General features: G+C 35.5%; 1 pseudogene; it reads right to left on the reverse strand.

Moving 5' to 3' along the window:
• Nucleotides 1-1311: 1311 nt before the first annotated feature.
• On the reverse strand, nucleotides 1312-6278 carry LOC120119298 (annotated as a pseudogene).
• Nucleotides 6279-14440: the final 8162 nt, after the last annotated feature.

The raw sequence follows: 14440 nt of genomic DNA on the forward strand, positions 1-14440 counted from the left end.
GCATTCGATCACTTTCTGTTTTTATTTTATAGCTGAATGAGCAAATTAAGGGAGAGAGAATAAAGTTCAATAAGGAACGGTATAATTTATCCTTTATATTTTCCAATTATTTTATATTAAATAATAATAAAAAATAACTCATCATAACAATGTTAGAGAGACAACAAAAGAGTAAGCAAAATGATTTAATTTGTTATGTTCAACGAGCAAATTAGAAAAATTGAATATACGATGAGTAAAATAAGAAATAAAATAAAATTATGTGAGAAACACCCTTAATAAAAAAACATAAAAAATACCTAAATTACATGAAAATTTAAATTTAAAATCTTCAGTATGATCGCACTTCAATCCATATAGAGAACACACATAACATTAATATGCAAGGATTGAAACTGATGAGTTTCTTTAAGCACGTGGATGGAATTATATTTATCCCTTGTATTCCGTTCAAGTGATATTATTAAGTAAAAACGTTAATATTAATACAATTGTATTCCTACTTCAACTCAGCTGAGGATGAACTTCAATCCCAATTATTCACCTAAAATGTGGAATCACCATACACACACACATACCTGCACTGTCTTATTAAAACTAACCTAAAAGATGATGTGAGCCAGATGTATTACTCTTTCCTTTATATCCTACTATTACGACGGGAACGGTCCAAGTTGAGCCGCAGTCGTCTTTAACGAGGCCGACACCAATGTATGCTTGATGCCGGTTCTGATTACGGATCATGAATCGAGTTGTACAATGCGTGTAGAGGCACTACGGTATCAGTCATCATCTATTTTGATGCCACTGAGATTTTGATCGTCCGTTCTCCTTGTTAGGGGTGTAAAAGAGTCGATTCGAGTTCTAGTATTGCTGAGCTCGACTTGACTCGAAAACTCTGAAATGGAGTTCGACTCGACTCGAAAACTCGCGAGCTTAAAATTTTCAAGCTCGACTCGAACTCGTAATCCTGAATTGAAGCTCGTGAGCAGCTCGAAAAGGCTCGAAATGAATAAAAAAAATTCTTAAACTTAACTCGATTGAAGCTTCAAACTCGAACATGAACCTTAAATACATGAAATCTTACTGTATTTTTTTTATAAAAAAAATCAATACATAAATATTAATATTATTATTAATTTATTTTTTAAAATAAAATCTTAATATATTATATATTTTCGAGCTGCTCACGAGCTTTTCGAGTCGAATATCGAGTAGCTCGTTAAGAACTCGAGTCGAGTCCATTCGATCCGAGTATTTATCGAGCCTTGATCGAGTCGATCTCGAATAGCTCGCGATCTGTCTCGTCTCATTTACAGCCCTACCCCTTGTCGATCTTTTGCAACTCTGATTCCAGAGTTTTAGCAATCTCTGTTCCTTCAGCAGCCGGCTCGGGTAGATCCACATGGACAGATCCCAGTTTGATTGGTCGAGAGGGTTCAGTGATCAAAAACTGCAGTTTTATGTAGTTGTAGAGCTGTTGGTGAAAAGGAAGATCCAGCGAATAGCAGTTTTCGTTTTCGGAATGGCGTGATGACCCCGACCCTTCTTTTCTACAGAAATGCGGGAGTGACTCGAGATCCATTATCTATAAAATCAAAACCAGTGTTCTTGAAGCAGGAAAGTGGCAGTGAAATGGTGTTTAACCTCATGATTCACAATTTAGTTGGGAAGAATGAGAAAAACATCTTACCTTCAATAGTTCATCTCGACCGCAACCTGGCAAAACTTGAATTTTCTTCCTTGTTCTCTCTTGCAAGAGGGGCTTGACGACCTGCAAAGAATTCAACAGTTGTATCAATCTATGCCAAAACCATTTATTGGGTAATGGATACATATTCAGAGGCTTACCTTCCAACAAGCAGAGAAAATATATGGCGCGTTAACAACGTAATATGTATGTCTTCTCTGGGTAATTCAAGTCATCAATTGTGGAGATGATTGTCATCAACTGTTTGAAAACAATGAATTTAATCATCATACTGAAACATGAGGTTAAAATGCAATACATCAGATTATCAGTGTTAAATATTCAAAATAAGAAAAATGCATACGCATATCGGTTGCAAATCGTACCATCCAAGTCCAATATAACAAATACAGCAAATAAACTCAAGGAAGTACCTTTATTTGGCTCGGTGCTGAAAGCTTCAAGCCAGTCATATCTAACACTTTTATACAGGTGGTTATAGGTCGGCCATGCTTCTTAGATGCAGAAGGCTAAAGCAGTGTATTATAAGTCAAACAAATTGTGCATAAAAGTCAAACAAATAACCATGAGTTGGAAACATCAAACCTCTAAACTCTTATCACTCACCAGAATTACACGATCTCAATATTTTTTTTTTTGATAAGATTAGAAGGCCTCATTAAAAACCTCCTTCTTGATTAATGGATCTTGAGAGCTCCTTAATCATTGGAAGGAGGAAAAGAGCGCCTTAGATTTCATTAAAGAAAATAAGATTACAACCTCGATAAATCTCCTCGAAATAACCCTTACAACATTACATAAACCCCACCCGAACAGGAATCAAAAGCTAAACTGAAACAGCAAACAACATAAAAATTAGCCTATTCCAGCCTTTGCTAAAGCATCGGCGTCCATATTAGCTGACCTAGCAACCCAATTTATAATCCCCCAAAGCTCTAAGATTGTCAACAATATCCCTAACAACGAAAGCATAAACACCTGGGCATGAATTAACATTGTTGATCCAGTCTACTGCAACTCTGCTATCACTCTCAACAATCAGCCTATCTTTGACCCTCCCTTGAGCAGAAGCATATAATGAAATACCCCTCTGAATAGCTTTAAGTTCAATCATAGTCGGAGGTCCCGGACCAGCTGGCTCTTGAAAAGATCCTAGGACTGAACCTGAATGATCCCTCCAAATACCTCCTATACCCAATTTCTTCCAGTCACTACTAACGGCTGCGTCCACATTCAATTTTAAAAAACCTGAAGGGGGAGGTCCCCAAGGGAGTGAGGAAGACTTCATAGAGCTGTAGGGCGAGTAGGAATCTGCTAATGAAGGATCCATAATCAAGGAATCCTTATGAATAGAACCGTCCTTGTGCTTAGCTAGAAACCAAGAAGCCAATCTAACCCGTGATAAGAAAAATAACTCTAACTGATCAAATTTTCCCCTTTCAAAGACAATAAAATTCCTGGCCTTCCAAATGGTCAAATGATAGCCCCAGGAATGAAAGCCCAAATAGAAGAATTTGATTTCAACTCATCCCAAGCAGTAAGAAAGGTTTTTGCATCAGCAGGAAGCACAGAACTAAATCTCCAAAAATTATAAAACTTGTACCACAAAGCCCATGCAACCGAACATGTAAAGAATAAGTGCGTGGAAGTTTCCTCAACCAATTTACAAAGAGGGCATAAATCATCTTCGATACCTTGAACCCCTCTTTTGATCAGTTCGGATTTAACAGCTAGCTTGCCAAGCACAACCTGCCACATTAAAGATTCAACTCTAGGGGGTATCAAACCTCTCCAAATAATATTATTCCAGAAGCAACCATCATCTGATCCAGAAGCACACCTTTTAATACAAGAACTGACTGAAAAAACACCATCCCCATTGCCTTTCCAAAGTAAAATATCACTGGAATCTTTAGACAAAGAATAGGGAGAGATAAAGCTCATCAAGTTACACCATTGTTCAACCTCCCAATTATTTAAATTTCTTCTAATTTGAACATCCCAAACCCAGCCAGAAGGAAAGAATTCCCCAAACTCACAAAGTTTACCAGATCTATTAGAAGAAACCGAAAACAATCTAGGAAAAAGAAACTGAAGCGGATAATCTGCAGCCCAATTATCTTGCCAAAAACGAATAAGCTTACCATTTCCAACAACTTAATTTGAATATGTAACTGCACATAATAGTGAACCTATAATAGCAATCAAAGAAGCAATAAATACCAAAGATTAGTTTCTTATGCTCGACAATGGAATACTTATAGCACATTACCCTAAAACTTACAGATGCTTTGTCAAGCATGCTAAGTCCCACGCCAATAGCAAAGACAGGAAGCCCCTGGAAATGGAAAATTTTAAATTTAAATAGCTTATGTTAAAGAAAATGCTATTTCTATTACAAATTCATTATAATCAAGTGTGCTTGTATCACACATGAAGCACAACTTAGTACGACTGAAAATGTAAGCACTGTAAACTAGATAAGATTTGAAAAGTATGACCACACCTCTCTCGAGTAGCCAGACATTCCTATAAGCTGTGAATCACGCACTGCTCTGTAAAGTTCCGTAGGAACAATGGGTTTCTGTTGAACAAGTTTACATCCAATAAAAACAAAATTACATAGTGACTACCATTTACTCCAATCTTATACATTAGAATGAATCTCCAAACAACTCAATATAAGACTGAAGCATGCTATAGCAGAAAGAAGAAAAAGATAGGTATAATATTTTCAAGTGTGTGAGAGAAAGAGAGATTAGGAATGAGGCCGGGATTGTTTCTTATGGGGTGAAAATAAAGTTAGTATTTAGCTAAATGTAATAATGTCATTCGTGTAGCAGTCAATGACGTTAACTTATAGAATCAGTTTTATCGTAAATGTTACATAACCCATCAAGACAACATGATGATTATTAAAAAAACTGCAATCACCAATAAAAGAACATATTATTAATAAAAGAACTGTCGGAATCTTCCAATTTAGTTTGCTTGTTTGAATACTAAAACGCCTAGACAGTCATCAATAAAACAGTTTAAAGCAATCAGTTACAACCAAGCTGCAACACCGGAGAATACAAAAACTTACTGCTAATATTTCATCAATGTTATTCTGCAGCCTCCAATGCAAGCACTCCACCAACTGAAACACGATACAATTGATCAATTTGGTAATACAAAACGGAGCATTTATGATCAAGACACCGCCACAAAGAAAATAACAGTTATCTTTTTCCCATTTTTCAAACTGGAAAAGAAGCCCGGGGTAGATGTCGTGTGGGTTTAACACCAATTAACTAACCATTTTATGGGCTTTGGCAACATTCCCATCTCTTGCTTTTAGAAACCGTGTCAATGTTTCAGGTCTAAAGCCTTGATGGACATTCTGCACCTTGGGAAACAATTACTAGAAACGAATTGAAAAACCAGTGCAGAATTATTATCCCGTGAAGTTGAAAAGAAACATATTGAAGCGTAGAGCATCCAGTCAGTTGTCATCACACAGATGACAAGGAAGAATCAACAATGCATTAAAACAAAACATGCTTTACTTATTTCTAAACCTATTAATCATATCAACAAAGTTCCATAAACTGAACCCAAGTACAGAGCTTCATGGGCAGATCATCAATTCATTTTTAAGGCAAACAAGAACAAAGTGGCACTATTGTGCAAGTACATTCATATTCTTATCTGCCTTCCATTTTAGTGAAGAGGAAAGTACTGATAGGATACTTGATTCAGTTCCTTTTGGTGGGAAGAAAGTATTGCTACTAGAAATCACTATCTCCCCATGAATTTTTCAAATTGGTGCACACAATCCCAGTTTACCATTAATTAATAGTTTATTATAAATTTGTAGAGAAACAATTAATTAGCAAACTTCGAATTTTATTCATTCAGAATTACTTATTTGTATAAAATTATGTACATAAGTTCCCAAAAAAAAAGGTTTCAAAGTCCCAATAAATCCTATTTCTTTCCTACTAAATCACGTTCCATACAAGTAGCGATTTGAGCTTCAATATTCATGTTCCTATTACCGGATCCATTTTAAAATCTTTGTAGAATGGACAACTGAGATCACATTTGAAGTAGTAGCAATAAAACAATTTGAATGTAAGATCAGACAGAAATTGAAGTTTTTTTTTCACCCGAAAAAGAACACATTTGACTGGCGCTGACTATAACAAGAAAGAAAAAGAAAAAGAAAAAGATAAGGGTGAAATGTGTGTACCTGAAATGTATTGTTGAGGGGTTCGTCGACTGCCATGATTAAAGAAATATCAGAAAAAAATTTGGGATCGATTGAGTCTACCGATTTCAAAGAACAAAAAGAAAAGAAAATAGAGAGAGGAGACACCTGAATCCATCAATGCCTGTAACTCGACGATGGCTTCCTGAGAAACGATCCCCATTCCAGAACACGATGATTGTTGATGGTGGTGGATCGTAGTGATTTCGAGTCTTTGTATACTAAATTCTCGGCTCTTGCTTTTCTTTTCCTTTTCCCCCAGAGTATGAATTCGACAGTTTTGTTTCAAAAAAATCGAAGCAAAATAGAGAGGGAAAGGAACCTAAAACGGAAACGGAAAAGGATATAACTTTGCAAGTAGAATATCAAATTTGAAAAGTACAATGACTCTCCAATATTATGTTATTATTTACGATTATTACACCGTATTTTGGTTTTTAAAAAAAAAATCTAATTCAACATTAGAGTTAATCGAATCAATGACAGGATATTGTTATTTGATAAGTTTGGTTACTTTTAACGAATATTCACGAGATTATTAGTTTATGTATTAATGATGAGAGTGCGTATCTGGTCAAATTAAGTTAAAAAATTAAATTATTTGAATTGATGAGTTATATTTTATAATTTAATTTTATAATTTTTTATAAAATTGAATTAAATTTTTCAAATTTCCATACAGCTTGATTAATTGTTTAATCAATTTCTTCTTAATCCCGCTTAATAATTGCGTCCGTTCCCTGATTATAAAAAGAAAAGGGTAAAATGTCTCTATCTATTGTACCGAATAATTTAAGTTAGAATATAATACAAGAATGGTAGTTAACGATATTAAATTATTCATTATAAAATAAACAAAAGGATTTAAGAAGGAAAATATATAGATAGCAATAATAGAAAAAAGAGAGGAAAATACCAATATAAAATTTTTAAAGAACCATTAATATTTAATATATAAATAATTAATTAAAATAATAATATATCATAAAAATTTATTACGAACGTAATTATTTTATTTTAATTTATTTATTTCATAATATTATCGTTGGTAATGCTAAAAGATGGTAAAAACATATAATCCGCACATTAGAAAAAGAAATGTTTATTGATGGGTTTATAAGAAATCTTTCATTAATTATGTTTGAAGTGGAAGGACAAGATTCTTACACACGCTATTGTGTATTAAGTTCGGCCAAGTGTATTTACTATTTAGGAGATGTTTGTTTGCCTCTTAATGAAATCATTCAGCGCTGAATGCTGAATCGTTTCGCATTCAGTGCGTTTGTTTCGTACCTTTGAATGATTCAGTACTGATTGATTCAGCAAAACAGTATTGAATGATTCAATACAGAAGTACATTCTGAATGATTCAGAGCCATTATCAAACAACATGTCACATTCAGAGCTAATTCATACAGAGCCTCTGAATCATTCAGCATTTGAATCATTTAGCGCTTAATCATTCTGAAGTAAACAAACATCCCCTTACTCTTTTTTTTCTTGGTTTAAATACACATTTGCCCCTGAACTAAACCTAAGTTGTCCCTTAAAATATTTTTCAGGACGTTTTGACTCTTAAACTTTAAATCGTTATTTCATTTGCCCCATATCGTTAATTCCGTTAAAAATGGTATGGGTAAACTATATATTTAGTCACTCAACTATATTTACGGTTAAGTTTTTGTCACCTAATTATTTTTTCTTTCAAAATAATCATTAAACTTCAGTTTTTGTTTCATTTTAATCACCTAATTTAATTGCACATCTTATTCTTCTCTCTTTCTAGTTTTTTCCCGTTTTGTTTAATCAAAACAAGATTTAGATTAGTGTAGTACTTCATTAAAATCTTCATTCCATTGAACTCTTCATTTTCTCCAGTTCTTCAATCTCTAAAAATAAACCCATCACATTCCACTTTCGGTTTCTCAATTTATTCCCCAAATTTCCTCTCGTTTTCCTCCATTGCCATAATCTTCTCCTTCATCAAATTACCCTCATTAACCTGCAACTTGAAATCATTTATTGTCAAATCCCTCTATTTAAAAGTCAAACTCAACCTTTCTCTCTCACTTTCAAGGCTACCTAATAGTTCATTCACCCTACTATACAACGCACCACCCATCTCCTTCATTTGATTCGCCATATAAATTCAAAACAACATGTATTGCAACTCTTAACTCATATTTGGATATGGGTTTTGTTGTTAAATTTTAGGAGATGGGTTTGTTGTTTTTTATCTTTGTATTTATGGGTAGATTACTTCTTGGTCATTCTAAGAAATATTGGAGAAAGGTGAAATTTTTATGATGGAGAAAGGAGATATGATGATAGAGTAATGGAAAAGGTGTGAAGGAAGAAGGGAGTTCTTTAGAGGATTTAAATATGGAAAAAATCATAAAATGTAGGATTTGTACATGCTTCTACAATCAAAAAATTAAATGAATGTGGTCACTGTTTAATCTCACTTTTTATATTTGTTTAATTTTAATGGTAAAAATTATTTATTTAATGATTTTTTTTTATTTTTAATTTCAAAAAAATTGTAATTGAATTCAATTTAAACACATTGCAATTAGTCATTTTCAAGTATATTTTTCATTAATTTTCAGAGTTTAAATGTGTTAAGATCAAATATTATGTTTTTTTAATGAATTATTATATATTAAAAATGACATCGGAGATGCAGTCTAAACCACCTCAAGGCGCACGTTAGCAGGACTAATGTGTTCTCAGATCTTCTTCTCTGTTACTAATTTTGCTCTGGGTCTTTCAATTTTGGGTGATTGTTGGTTGTCTCTATGGTTAATTACATGGATTCGAAGTCTTTGAAGCTTGATTGGAGGAAACTCTTTGTGGGGTCGGAAGAACAGTCCCTCAATTTATTTCCCCCCGAGATTTTGGATGGTATTACCACTGTTAAACCGCCATTGACGGTGATTGAGGAGGGCATTGTTGAGTGGAACTTTGCAGTTGTGGGCCAATTCATCGGTGTTGCTCCCAATTTTGACTCGATGCAGCGGATAATCAACTCACTTTAGGGGGAAATTTCACCCGTAAAGGTTAGTCTAGCTGGTACAAACCTTTACATTTTTTCGTTTGCGAATGCCCCTCTTAGGGAATGGGTGCTTGAGAATGGACCTTGGCACATCCAAAATAAACCTCTAGTGCTGAGGAAGTGGGAACCATGTATGCAAAAGCTCGATTTTGACTTATCCCATATGTCTGTATGGGTTCAACTCTATAACATCCATCTGGAATTGTATTCTAAAAGAGGGCTTAGTTACATTTTTAGTGCCTTGGGAATCCATTATACATGGATTCCATCACTCCTTCTAGGGAGAGGTTAGAATATGCAAAAGTGTGTGTTGAAATCACTGGGGGTTCTGAGATTCTTGACGAGATCCAGGTAGTTATAAAGGATGGAACCATGGTGAGGGTAAAAATGTTTGTTCCTTGACTACCAAAATCTTGTTCATGCTGTAAAACTTTTGGTCACCTGGCTAATAGGTGTGTTGTGATTCATAAGGCTCCTTTGAGAAAAGAGGTTCAGATCTGGAGGAAAAAGAACATTATCCCTTCTGAGCTTTGTGATAAGCAGAAGATGGACACAAATGTAAAGCAGAATACTTCCTATATGGAATCTAATCTACCTACAAGCTCTTTAGGTAATGTCAACACTATAATTGGTGATGGTAAATTGAATTCAGAGTTGCTGGTTGGTATTGTTGAGGAAACTTATGTTTTAGCCTTGCAAGAGATCTCTGTTGGTTTTGCACAAGAAGTTGCTAATACTGGTGATGTATAACAAGACTCTAGCAAGGAGATGATTGCTATTGCTGAGAATCAAGAGGTTGCCGGTCCTAATAGTAATCTCAACTCTACCTTAGTAGAGGAAGTTGCTTTAAAAGCTTTGCATGAGGATGTCAGTCTTGGGGGGATTTCCCTACTTTATACGATTTCATGGTCCAAAAGAAGAAGTTTAGAGGAATGAAGAAAGAAAATGTTGGTTCCTCTAGTAAATTTGAAGCGCTGGCTGGTGGAGGTATTATTGATGGCCCAATGAAGGCTTGGATGGCCTCCATGGGGGTTGCTGTTCTGCTAAATGAAATCAAAACAAAAAATAGAGATCATGTGGATAAAGCTAAAGGCAATGTGAATGTGGGGGTTAGTAGTGGTGTAGGCCTTGCTGTTAATTGATGTTAGTGAGCTTCTTGAATGTAAGAGGGATCAATAACCCTCTTAAACAACAAAAGGTGCTAAGTAGGCTGGTGAATTTGTAAGTGAATGTTGTATGTCTCTTGGAAACTCGAATTAGAAGGATTAATTATGGGAAGTTTTACACAGCTTTCTCTGATGACTGCACATGGTTGATAATTATGACTTTGCTGAGGGTGGTAGAATTTGGATTTTGTGGAAGAAGCAGTTGACTTTTTCTGTCTTGAGGGGTAGTGACCAGTCCCTTACTATTGTTGGCATTGTCAATAGCCATAGGACAATGACCATTGTTGTATATGGTAGTAACAACAGTTTGGCCAGAAGAGATCTATGGGATCACTTAAAGAATCTGGAGAGTGAGATTGGTTCTTTTTGGGTGATTGGTGGGGATTTTAATATTATCCTTAGAGCATATGAGAGCTCTGACTTTGAGCTTCTGGGTGTGCACAGCTCTCCTGATATGGAGGACCTCCAAGGCTGCTTAGAGGATTTGGACCTTATGGATCATCCTTTTCTTGGGCCCACCTTTACTTAGTCTAATAGGTAGGATGAGGGTTATTTGGCTCACAAATTGGATAGAATTATGATTAATCCTTAATGGCTGACTAACTAACCTGATTCATTTGCTGAATTTAAGGCACATAGAGTCTCTGACCACTGCCTTGGTATTCTTTGGACTCAGAGGGGTGCTTTGGCTATGAGGCTAAATCCTTTTAAATTTTTTAATTATTGGACCTCAAATGCTGATTTTTTTAGAACTATCAAGGATTCTTGGTTGGAGCAGTGTGATGGCAACCGTATACAAAGCTTATTCCTAAAATTGAAAAGGCTAAAGCCTAGATTGAAGGAACTCAATAAGGAACAATACCCTGACATTTCCAGCAGAGTACTTAGTAAAATAGCTGACCTGGAAAGGATTCAATTGCATAACCTGAGTCATGTTGATCAAAGAAATATTGATGAGGAGAGAAGCATTCATGCAGAGCTGGTGGACTTGGAGGTTGCAGAGTCTTAATTTTACAGGCAAATGGCAAATGTGCATTGGTTAAAAAATAGAGATCTCAACACTAAGTTTTTTCACCAAAGAGTTGAATCCAACAAGAAAATGAATACCATCAAAGTTTTAATGAGTGATAATGGGCAATACCTGGACTCATTTGATGATATGGCTGCTGAGTTAGTGAACTTCTTCACTAACCTCATTGGAATTACTGACCCCTAGTAAAGAGTACTACTGTGGCATGTCTGAGGGATTTGCTGAATTACTCTCTGCATGAAGGTGTTGGAGATATGCTCACTAAGGAGGTGGGTGATAAGGAAATTAAAGAAGCCTTTTTAGGCAAGGAAATGGAAAAAGCCCAGACCCTTATGGGTATTCCTCTTGGTTCTTCAAGGCTGCTTGGGTTGTGGTTGACAGTGACTTCCTAGCTGCAGTAAGGTATTTCTTTCACTCTTCCTACCTGCTGCCAGCTTTTAATGCAACTACCATTGTCTTAGTTCCTAAGTCATTGAATGCTTGTATGACAAAGGACTTAAGACCAATTTCTTGTTGCTCTGTGGTTTACAAAACCATCACTAGGATTATCACTACTAGATTGTCTCACATATTCCCTGACATTATCTCTTCTAGTCATACTGCTTTTGTTAAGGGCGGAAATATTGTTGACAATACATTGCTAGCTTAGGAGATAGTCAAAGGTTATTCTATGAAGAGTCTTTCTCCTAGATATGCCATTAAGATTTATTTGCAAAAAGCTTTTGATTCTATGAATTGGGACTTCTTGATGGTTGTGCTTGAGGCTATGTGCCTGCCTGGAAATTTTTTTGGATAGATAAGGGCTTGTATAACTACCCCAAAGTACTTAGTCTCTTTGAATAGAAGTTTGGTGGGGTACTTTAAGGGTTCTATAGGGGTTAGGTAGGGGGATCCATTATCCTCTTACCTCTTTATATTGGTTATGAATGTTCTCTCCTCCTTATTGGATGTTGCTTCCAAAAGAGGGATTTTCAAATATCATCCTAAATGCAAGAGGATTTCCCTTACACACCTTTGCTTTGCGATAACTTGCTGGTATTTTGCCATGTATCCTTAGATGTTGTGATGGGTTTCCTGAGCACACTAGAGGTTTTCTATGAGCTTTCGAGACTTAGACTTAATGCCCTGAAAACTGAGCTATATGCTTGTGGCTTAACTGAACTTGTTCTTGAGCAGATCCAGACTGCTACAGGGTTCAGAGTGGGGAAACTCCCTGTCATGTGCCTTGGGGTACCTTTGGTAACTAGGAAGCTCACATGGAAGGATTGTTCTTCTTTGATGGCAAAAGTCAAAGAGAAGCTCAACAAATGGTCAAACAAGAAACTGAGTTATGGAGGCAGACTGCAGTTTATAAAATCTGTTTGTTCAGTATATTCAACTACTAGAGCAGGCAACTCATTCTGCCTAAGGGGGTTATTAGGGATATTGAGAGATTATGCATAAAATTCTTCTAGAAAGGAAGTGACACCCCAGCTAGAGGAGCTCGGGTAAGCTGGAGCCAGATCTGCTCTTCGAAATCTGAGGGGGGCTTGGGGTTAAGAAACTTGATAGACTGGAGTAAAACTTGTTGCTTATTGATTATTAAGAAAATCCTGGTAGAAAAAGGCTTACTCTGGATTGCTTGGGTAAATGTCTACTGTTTCAGATCAAATGAATTCTGGAATATTGACTGTAAGGCCCATTACAGCTGGATTCTGGCAAAATTGTTTAAAATAAGGAGTGAAGCTAGGAGGTTGTTCTGCTCTAGCAGTAAATGGGCTCAAATTAAAGTTAGTTAGATATGGGATAACACTCGTAGTAGGAGTGAGAATGTCAGCTAGCATCGCCTTATGTGGTTTCCTGCCTATATTCCAAAATTTCATTGATTTCATGGATGACAATTTTGGACAGATAACCTACAAAAGACATGCTTGCAAGATTTGGAATGACTATTGATAATGGTTGTGGATTGTGTAGCTCTGATTTTGAGTATCGTAATCACATTTTCTCTTATTGTGCCTATGCAAAGGGAGTTTGGTGTGATGTTCTGCACTCCTATGGACTAAACCAGAAACCTCTATGTTGGAGTGACAATCTTTAATGGATGTTGTTGAACCTCAAATGTAAATCTCTACTGGTACATATCCTTAAGTTGGCTTGGACTGGATTTGTTTACTACATTTGGGAGGAATGAAATCATAGGCACTTCAGAGGTTTGGTTCGCTCGATTAAAACTATTGTTAGTAGAATTAAAGATGTTGTGAGAATTAAATTGTATAGAAGTCATATGAATAGATTAGATGTTGTAAATAGGCAAATGTGTATAGGTTGGGGATTGATGTAATTGTTTAGGGGATATGTTTTGTAGCATCTAGTCTGCTTTCTTTTGGATGAATAAATATTTTACTTATCCAAAAAAAAAATTAAAAATAATTCGAATTAAATTTGATTACTAAAATGGAATAAAAATTTAAGTTTAGTGATGATTGTGAAAAATAAAATAGTTGGATGACTAAAACAGAATCGTGAGAATAGTTGAGTGACTAAATATGTAATTTACCCTTGTATTTTTAACAAATATAACCATTTAAAGTCTAAGGAACAAAACGCCTCGAAAAATACTTTAAAGCAACTCGGTAAAAATGTATAATTCAGGGGGCAAAGGTGTATTTAAACCTTTCTTCTTTGTTTATGTCGTGATCTGTACGAGTAGGCTGCCAAAGTTAGCGGCCTTTGGAAAATACAGGTGTGTTATGGGCTGCTTTAACCCGGTTCCCGCCGATGATACATTTATTGCTTATCGACGAGCTACTGTGATGTAAGGTAAGTCAAAGAAAAATCGTGCTAAGATGTACTATTGGTATACTGATCTATATTATAGTAGCTAAAAGTAAAACACGAATTATATATGTTAAGATCGAGTCGGACCAACTTCTAAGGAATTTTTGTTTTTCGACATCCGTACTGAGGCTCAAGGTCCTCACACTAGCGTGTAACCTGAATTTATAAACTCTATTCGAGTATCTGCAGAGTGCAACCCGTCAATACATCGCCATAAGTAAAAACAAGGATAAATTACGCTATTAATCCCTAAATTATACCTTTGTTTACTTTGATCATCTGTTTTTTTTTCAAAAACATCATTATAATCAAATTAAGAAAAAGCTAGTGGTAGTTTGGTTATCAAAGTAAAAACTTGTAATAGTTTGGTGACCAATAGGTAATTTACCCTGAATAAAATTGG

The sequence above is a fragment of the Hibiscus syriacus genome, unplaced genomic scaffold (genome assembly GCF_006381635.1).
Source record: "Hibiscus syriacus cultivar Baekdansim isolate YM2019G1 unplaced genomic scaffold, ASM638163v2 tig00110332_pilon, whole genome shotgun sequence".
Lineage (NCBI taxonomy): Eukaryota > Viridiplantae > Streptophyta > Magnoliopsida > Malvales > Malvaceae > Hibiscus > Hibiscus syriacus.